The following is a 6,193-nucleotide window of genomic DNA, read 5'->3' as shown; positions in this document are numbered from 1 at the left end:
TCTCTAGAAAATAAAAAGTAATTTTCCCATCACTGCTTTGATTACATGGGAAGAATTTTGGGGGATTTTTTTTGGCTGAAAATAGCTACCCCTGCAAGTACATAATGCAGCAAAATTAAAATCAATGGGCACAGGGTTTCCCAGGCAACCTCTTATCAATTGTCTGTTTCTTGGTGATACTGTTTAGTGCAATATAAAACCTTGAACATTTTCATTTGCTGCAGACTGAAAGAAGGGGGGTGGCAGAGGGAATCACCCAAAGGAGAGGCTCATGAATAAATGAGTACTTATAAGATTATTTTGATTCCTCTGAATAATTTCCAAACTGAGTGCAAAGACTGTTTGTCAAGCAATGCACTAATATATTAAGAGAAACTATTATCCTAAACACTAAAGTATTTTTAGTCTCTTATAGAAAATATATCTTGCATTTTAAAAAATATTTCCTTGCCCCCTGTGAAAATTTTCTGTCTTCTTTCATAATTCAGATCTGTCACTCACATTTATTATGACTTGCACCTCCTGAGGTTTCACAAGAAATGCCAATCATGCTGCAGACATACATAAATAATCACTTTGTTGGAATCAGCTTCAAAAGAGCCAGGCATCAGCAAAAGCGATCTGATGTCCCGACGTTCTCTCCTCACCATGTCAGTTGCCTTGTTTATAAATTCTCCTCGAGGTGGGGAGCAGAGAGTTGCTGGGGGCTGTGCTCTCACCTTGCAAATTTGCCTGGTGATATCACAAAGGGCTGGAAGTCCCAGTGAAGCTGAAAGCTCATGAAAGCTTATGTTTTGGGTAGGTATTTATGTGTTATAAAGGTACCCACCTGCATTGAGAAAATTTAAAAGTCTCCAATTACTAAACACAAAAGCTTTTCAGGTTACAAGAATGCCTGTAGCCATGAGCTTACCATCCTCATTGACAAACATATTGCATAAAAATTCCCCTGTGAATTCCTGCAGCAGCCAGATCTTCACCTTCTCTTTCCCTCCAGCACATTTCCCTGTCCAGACTTTTGCCTTTTCCTATCCTTTTTTGTCTATTTGCTTCCATGAAAAACTGACATTTGTGTCAGTCCTGCCAAGATGGGTAAAGAGCATGTGCTGGTAACCTAGTAGCAATGGAGTCCCTAAGACATCACAAGCGTATTTCAGGAGCCACCCTTCAACTCTCATCCTGCTGCACTAATTGTAGTTCCACAAGTACAACAATAAGGCAGACTCTGCTGTCTTTTTGTCCCTTCATGTTCCCTTGAGATGATGGTGAAAATGTGTCCCATATCTTGGTACATACACAGGAGGGAAACAAATCCTTCATTTTCTTTTATTTTCTCCTCATATGGCAAAACCACTAAAGTCTGTTGTGGGCACATAGCTTTGTGGATTCCTCCCTAATGTGATTTAGATTGGAGATATGGGGAAACACTTAGCTGGGAACCTTCATATCACTAATACTTAGCAGGGAAGTAAAGGAAGAAATTTATGCCAATAAAATGAGAAGGTCAAAAGCTGACACCATACTTCGAATACTAAACAGAGTAGCACTGCCTGGATATGTTCAATTACACTTCCATATTTTTACTGCAGCTTGATTCCAAATTTTACTTTAAAGTCATAAGGTTAAAGCATTGGACATAAAGGAAATGTGACCCGGATTTGTTAATAGCAATAACCAGTAAACAGCAAACGAAACAGTACACACACCACTTATAGCTAACAACTGATTGAGATGTAACTTTTGAGACTCCCAAAGTAAAAGTCAGTCATAGTTACCAAATATTACAAAAGAATATTGATTTTATTTGGTACCCATAGCAAACATTATGACACAATTTACTGCAATTGTTTATTTTGTTGGGTATATGTAAATAGTAGAACACAGAAATAATGTTTTGAAAATGAATTGAAGCAGAAGACAAAATCTGCTAGTCTCATTTACAAAAGTCAAGAGGGAGAGATTAAGCAACACTACTATTTGAACATTGCTAATTCATAAAAATTGTTCTGGATTATTTAATCTACTTTGCAAGACAGTAAAGTAACCCAGACCCTGATTAATTTTTTTTGCCACAGCAGCACCTCTATACAAGATAGCATCCTGCAAGAACTGCTTCACTGTTTCTTAGTGTGCAACAGACTGGCCAACCTCATAGAGGTAAAGCACTAGATGGAAAAGATAGGGTGTATGGTCAATATGGGTTTGATCACTACAGTATCAGAGGTACCACCTCTAACTGCAAAAGATCACCTCCAGAGAAGCAATTCAGTGTGGAAAGAAGCCTCACTAACATCAATGCTACTGTCAGAAAGCAAAAGCTCTGCAGTCTTACAGGGCATATCTATGGAAGGCAGGGCAACAGCAGTTTTTCAATTTGATAGTAATATACACAAAATACTTGAGTATTTCTCTTCATTCCAGACCTTCAACAAAACTTATTCTCTAGTAAGTAGAGATTTTGGATATTTTAGGGGAAAAAAACCCTCACTGCTCTAGATTTATTCATATTTTTCTCTACAATATCTGATGCTATGCAGGCAGGACATAGGTCTATGACGAAAAGCCCTTCACTGTCACCTACCTTAACTCTTGGCTACTGGCCAGAGGGTAATTCACAATTTACACTCAGAGCTAAAGAAATCAAAATTAGAAGTCTTTTTCCTCAGTAAAATGAGGGTGAAAATGCGAGATGCACTCTGTGATCTAACCAATACCACTTTCTCCTTGTAATATGTTTTATCTTATGTTGTAGTTACAGGAGAAACACTACCAATATGAGTGTAGCCAAAGTTATGTATTCCACGCCCATCTACATTATTCCTGATGAACTGTTAACAGTGGGCCATTTGCAGAAGACGTCCCTTGCACATCCCACATATAAGCTGGCTGTAATGTTTTCTTTGTCTTCACATGATGATCCTTAAGGGGGATCATCTCTGCCAATGAGCCATCAAGGCCTCCCCAGAATATCCTATGACTCATAGGATTACATCTGTGAAAATGCCCACCCTGGAGTATGTAACAAACACTCCTGCCTGTATATAATCTGTGGCTCAGGACACCACCACTACCACTGGACATCTAGAGGGGGACCAGACTTTCCACAGGACCACCTCTTTTGACAAGACTGCAATCATCTCTCAACAGCACTGCAACTGCTGCTTAACTGGACTGAGTCCACCACCCTGACTCACAGGGGCCATGTTGTATCCTGTAGTTTTAAGCCAGTCTTCTGTATTCATTGCATTTATTGTAATCTTTCTATTAAATTTTATCTTTGACTTAAAATCTCTTGCAAGGTATTTGTGTGAGGTTAACTTCTCCTGCTGGCTTACCTTCAACCAGCATAGCTTATTAAAAAAAAAAATACCTAAAAAACACTATCTCATTATAGCTCAGTGATCTTAACTGTTCTCCGTGTATTTTTATTATATGTCCAGATGGCCATAATCCTTAAAACTCCTCTATTACTTACCTTGATTAGCTGTGCAAAACATAGTAGACAACAGTTAGTTTTTGATGTGCAGAACTCTTTATCTTTCTATCACCAGTTCAAAGTGCTGAATTATCAAAGGACAGAGAGGTACCACCATCTGATCACAATCACACAAAAAGACATAAAGTTAAGAGGTGTATCCATCCTGAACCCAAAGAGAGTTCCTCTCTCAAATGCAAAATCTGGCCACTGTAAACTGTAGTACAAGGTTTCTCTTCCCAGTCAGCAAAGAATCTATGCTACCCTCTCATTGTATTTGTGGGTTTTGACAAGTTAAAGGACTTGATGCTGATTCCACTCTCCTGCTGCAGCTAGAGAGCTCTGCTGTGGGCACAGGTCTGTCTTACGCAACCAGGTATTCCAGAATGCCCCTGCACATACAGGCTCCCCACAATGGCTTTTTTGAGGTTGGGATTGGCATGACCAGAATGGCTTAACTGCACAGACGTCTCTAGGGGCCTTCATGAATGAAAATCTTCCAAACTAGAAAAACTAAGTAAAATAACTTTTATGCTAATCCCACTACTCACCCAGCAGGAGAAAAAGCACTTTATGACTGATTTTCGGCAGTAATTTTACCCAGTATTGCCTGAAAAAACTGAAGCAAGAGCAGTTACCTGTGCACAACTCTGGCATTAGAGTGCTGTTGATGGCTGTTTCCAGTTCCAGAAGTTAACTGAATGCCCAAAATCTCCTTTCACTCAAAAGCAGGATCAGTTAAATGTTGAAAGAATGGATGCCATTCTGAATTCATCACCAACAGAGTTAACAGGCTTCAGCATTTTATTACTTTGCAATATAACCCAAAAAAATATTGCTATTACTGAGATCTACCATGATTGCCTACAAGAGAAGCACAGCTGTTTTACTGAGAGTACAAGCAGGATCCTCAAAACTTAAACTGTATTTTTTTTCCTGATGTTCACAATAAAAGAAGTGTGGTATAATTAAATATATTAAAATTTGTCTGTCAGGAGTAAACAAAATTAACCTAAAGGATTACCATGATTACAGATTATGTGCATTTTTTCCAGATGTGGAGTTTACAAAGTTCCTAAGTGGCAGCATTAAAAATCTATAAAACTCAGATATTATTACAGAATTGAGACCTTTAGAGGAATCACAATTTTCAAATAGAAATATGACTCCTGTTTTCTCAACCAAATGCTAATATTTAATATGGAAAGCATAGCTGAATACCTATTTTTTTAGAAAATATAATAGATTTTCCTTATGAATGAGGACATTTCAAAGGTTATTAGCTTTTCAAAGGACTAATTGCCAGCAGCCTGTGGATAGAAAAACGTTTCATTACAAGAGGAATGTGCTAGAATGCGCTGTTTCACTTTCTTATTAAATATATCTGGTTAAACAAAAAAAAATGTGCTGGATAACCACAGACTCCTGCTAAATGCTCCTCTCACCAGCAATGCTAAGGACTCATCCTCTGGACCTGATAAACCCAGGTAACCTGATAGATAAGCTTCCCCCGTCCTGTTGGATACAACTTCGTACTTGACTCTAAAATGAGACCATGAAATTAAAAATATGTGCAATAAACAGAGGTATCTTTATAGTTGTCTCCTAATTTAATTGCACAGCATCTTGTTGGTTTTCCAGCAGTTTCTTAAGATTTCAATATTATAGAGTTGGGATGATTTTGCCTATCTAACAGCACTCATGTCTTCAAGATATGACCAGTAATAGAATCTTGGTATTTTCCACTCCGGAAAGATTTTCCTTTTGGAGCATGACTAGACATGGCATAGAACAGACAAAAGCTTTCATATGGGGTAGTAGAAGTTGCAGAACTTTTTACAGGATGCATGTTTTCTGCTGAGAAAAAAGCAAGCTATCATAGTGTGGTTTGATTTTTGCCTAAAAGCCACCTCAGTATCAGGGGGTTCCATCAGTATCTACAGCAATGCTGGAATAGTCACAACATTTCTAAGGGATGAATATAGAACCTATTAATCAGATGAAAATTTGAAGTCACTAATGTCTCTCTTATTTTTGTGTGTTGCCAGTAAGTAAGCAAGAAGCTCCTCTAAAAGGCTTGGTCTACAGCAGAGAAAGTTAATGAACCCCCCACAAGACAGATACAGATTACACAGCAAGACTGCTTATGCTAACACAACTTGTTACTACTGCCATAAATGAAATAAACTGTATTGACTTGTTTGTGAGAATGAGCTGCATTTCACTCTGCTGGTATAAAAATGACAATTATTTTATTTTTTACCCCACAAGCCTCACAGTCATCACTAGACTTGGAAGAGGTCTTTGCACCTACCTGTCCCAATGCCTTTCCCTCTCCCTCCTCTGTTGGAGAGGTAATTTCATAACTGACTGTGTTGTTTATGAGGTAGCCATAAGTTCTCTGGGCATTTGATTTTCACTCCTAAAAATGCTTAGGGGAAGAGGCAAGGGAGGAAAATTAAATTCTTATTTTTATTTAACGAGACCTCAGAAACTAGTTTTGGAATGTAATTGGCAGAAATAGGATCTGGGTGGAAAATTTTGGTTGCCATTTCACACATGCACAATCCTCAAAGACAGGTTGTGGTGGACTAAGGAGACTTATTTCTTTCCCCTTGTGCCTATCCAGTCCAAAATATTGTGCTCATAGATTAAAATTCTTGATAACCCAAAAGAGCAAGGATGACTATCCAGAAGATTCTTATATTATTTCATAGC

At 38.2% G+C, this 6,193-nt stretch overlaps 1 long non-coding RNA gene across 4 annotated transcripts; it reads left to right on the top strand.

Moving 5' to 3' along the window:
* The first annotated feature begins 750 nt into the window (after positions 1-750).
* Positions 751-5,656, top strand: LOC128782420 (uncharacterized). Of its 4 annotated transcripts, none has more exons than XR_008428769.1 (3): positions 751-798; positions 2,076-2,157; positions 5,524-5,656. It is a non-coding gene; the product is annotated as an uncharacterized LOC128782420 (long non-coding RNA). The 4 variants fall into 4 exon arrangements; XR_008428771.1 differs by having other exon boundaries at positions 760-798; positions 2,079-2,157; XR_008428770.1 differs by lacking the exon at positions 751-798 and adding an exon at positions 1,209-1,288 and having other exon boundaries at positions 2,079-2,157.
* The last annotated feature ends 537 nt before the right edge of the window (positions 5,657-6,193 follow it).

Source organism: Vidua chalybeata, chromosome Z (assembly GCF_026979565.1).
Source record: "Vidua chalybeata isolate OUT-0048 chromosome Z, bVidCha1 merged haplotype, whole genome shotgun sequence".
In the NCBI taxonomy this organism is placed as follows: Eukaryota; Metazoa; Chordata; class Aves; order Passeriformes; family Viduidae; genus Vidua; species Vidua chalybeata.
The sequence above is the reverse complement of the archived record's forward strand: the minus strand, read 5'-3'. Positions and strand labels throughout refer to the sequence as shown.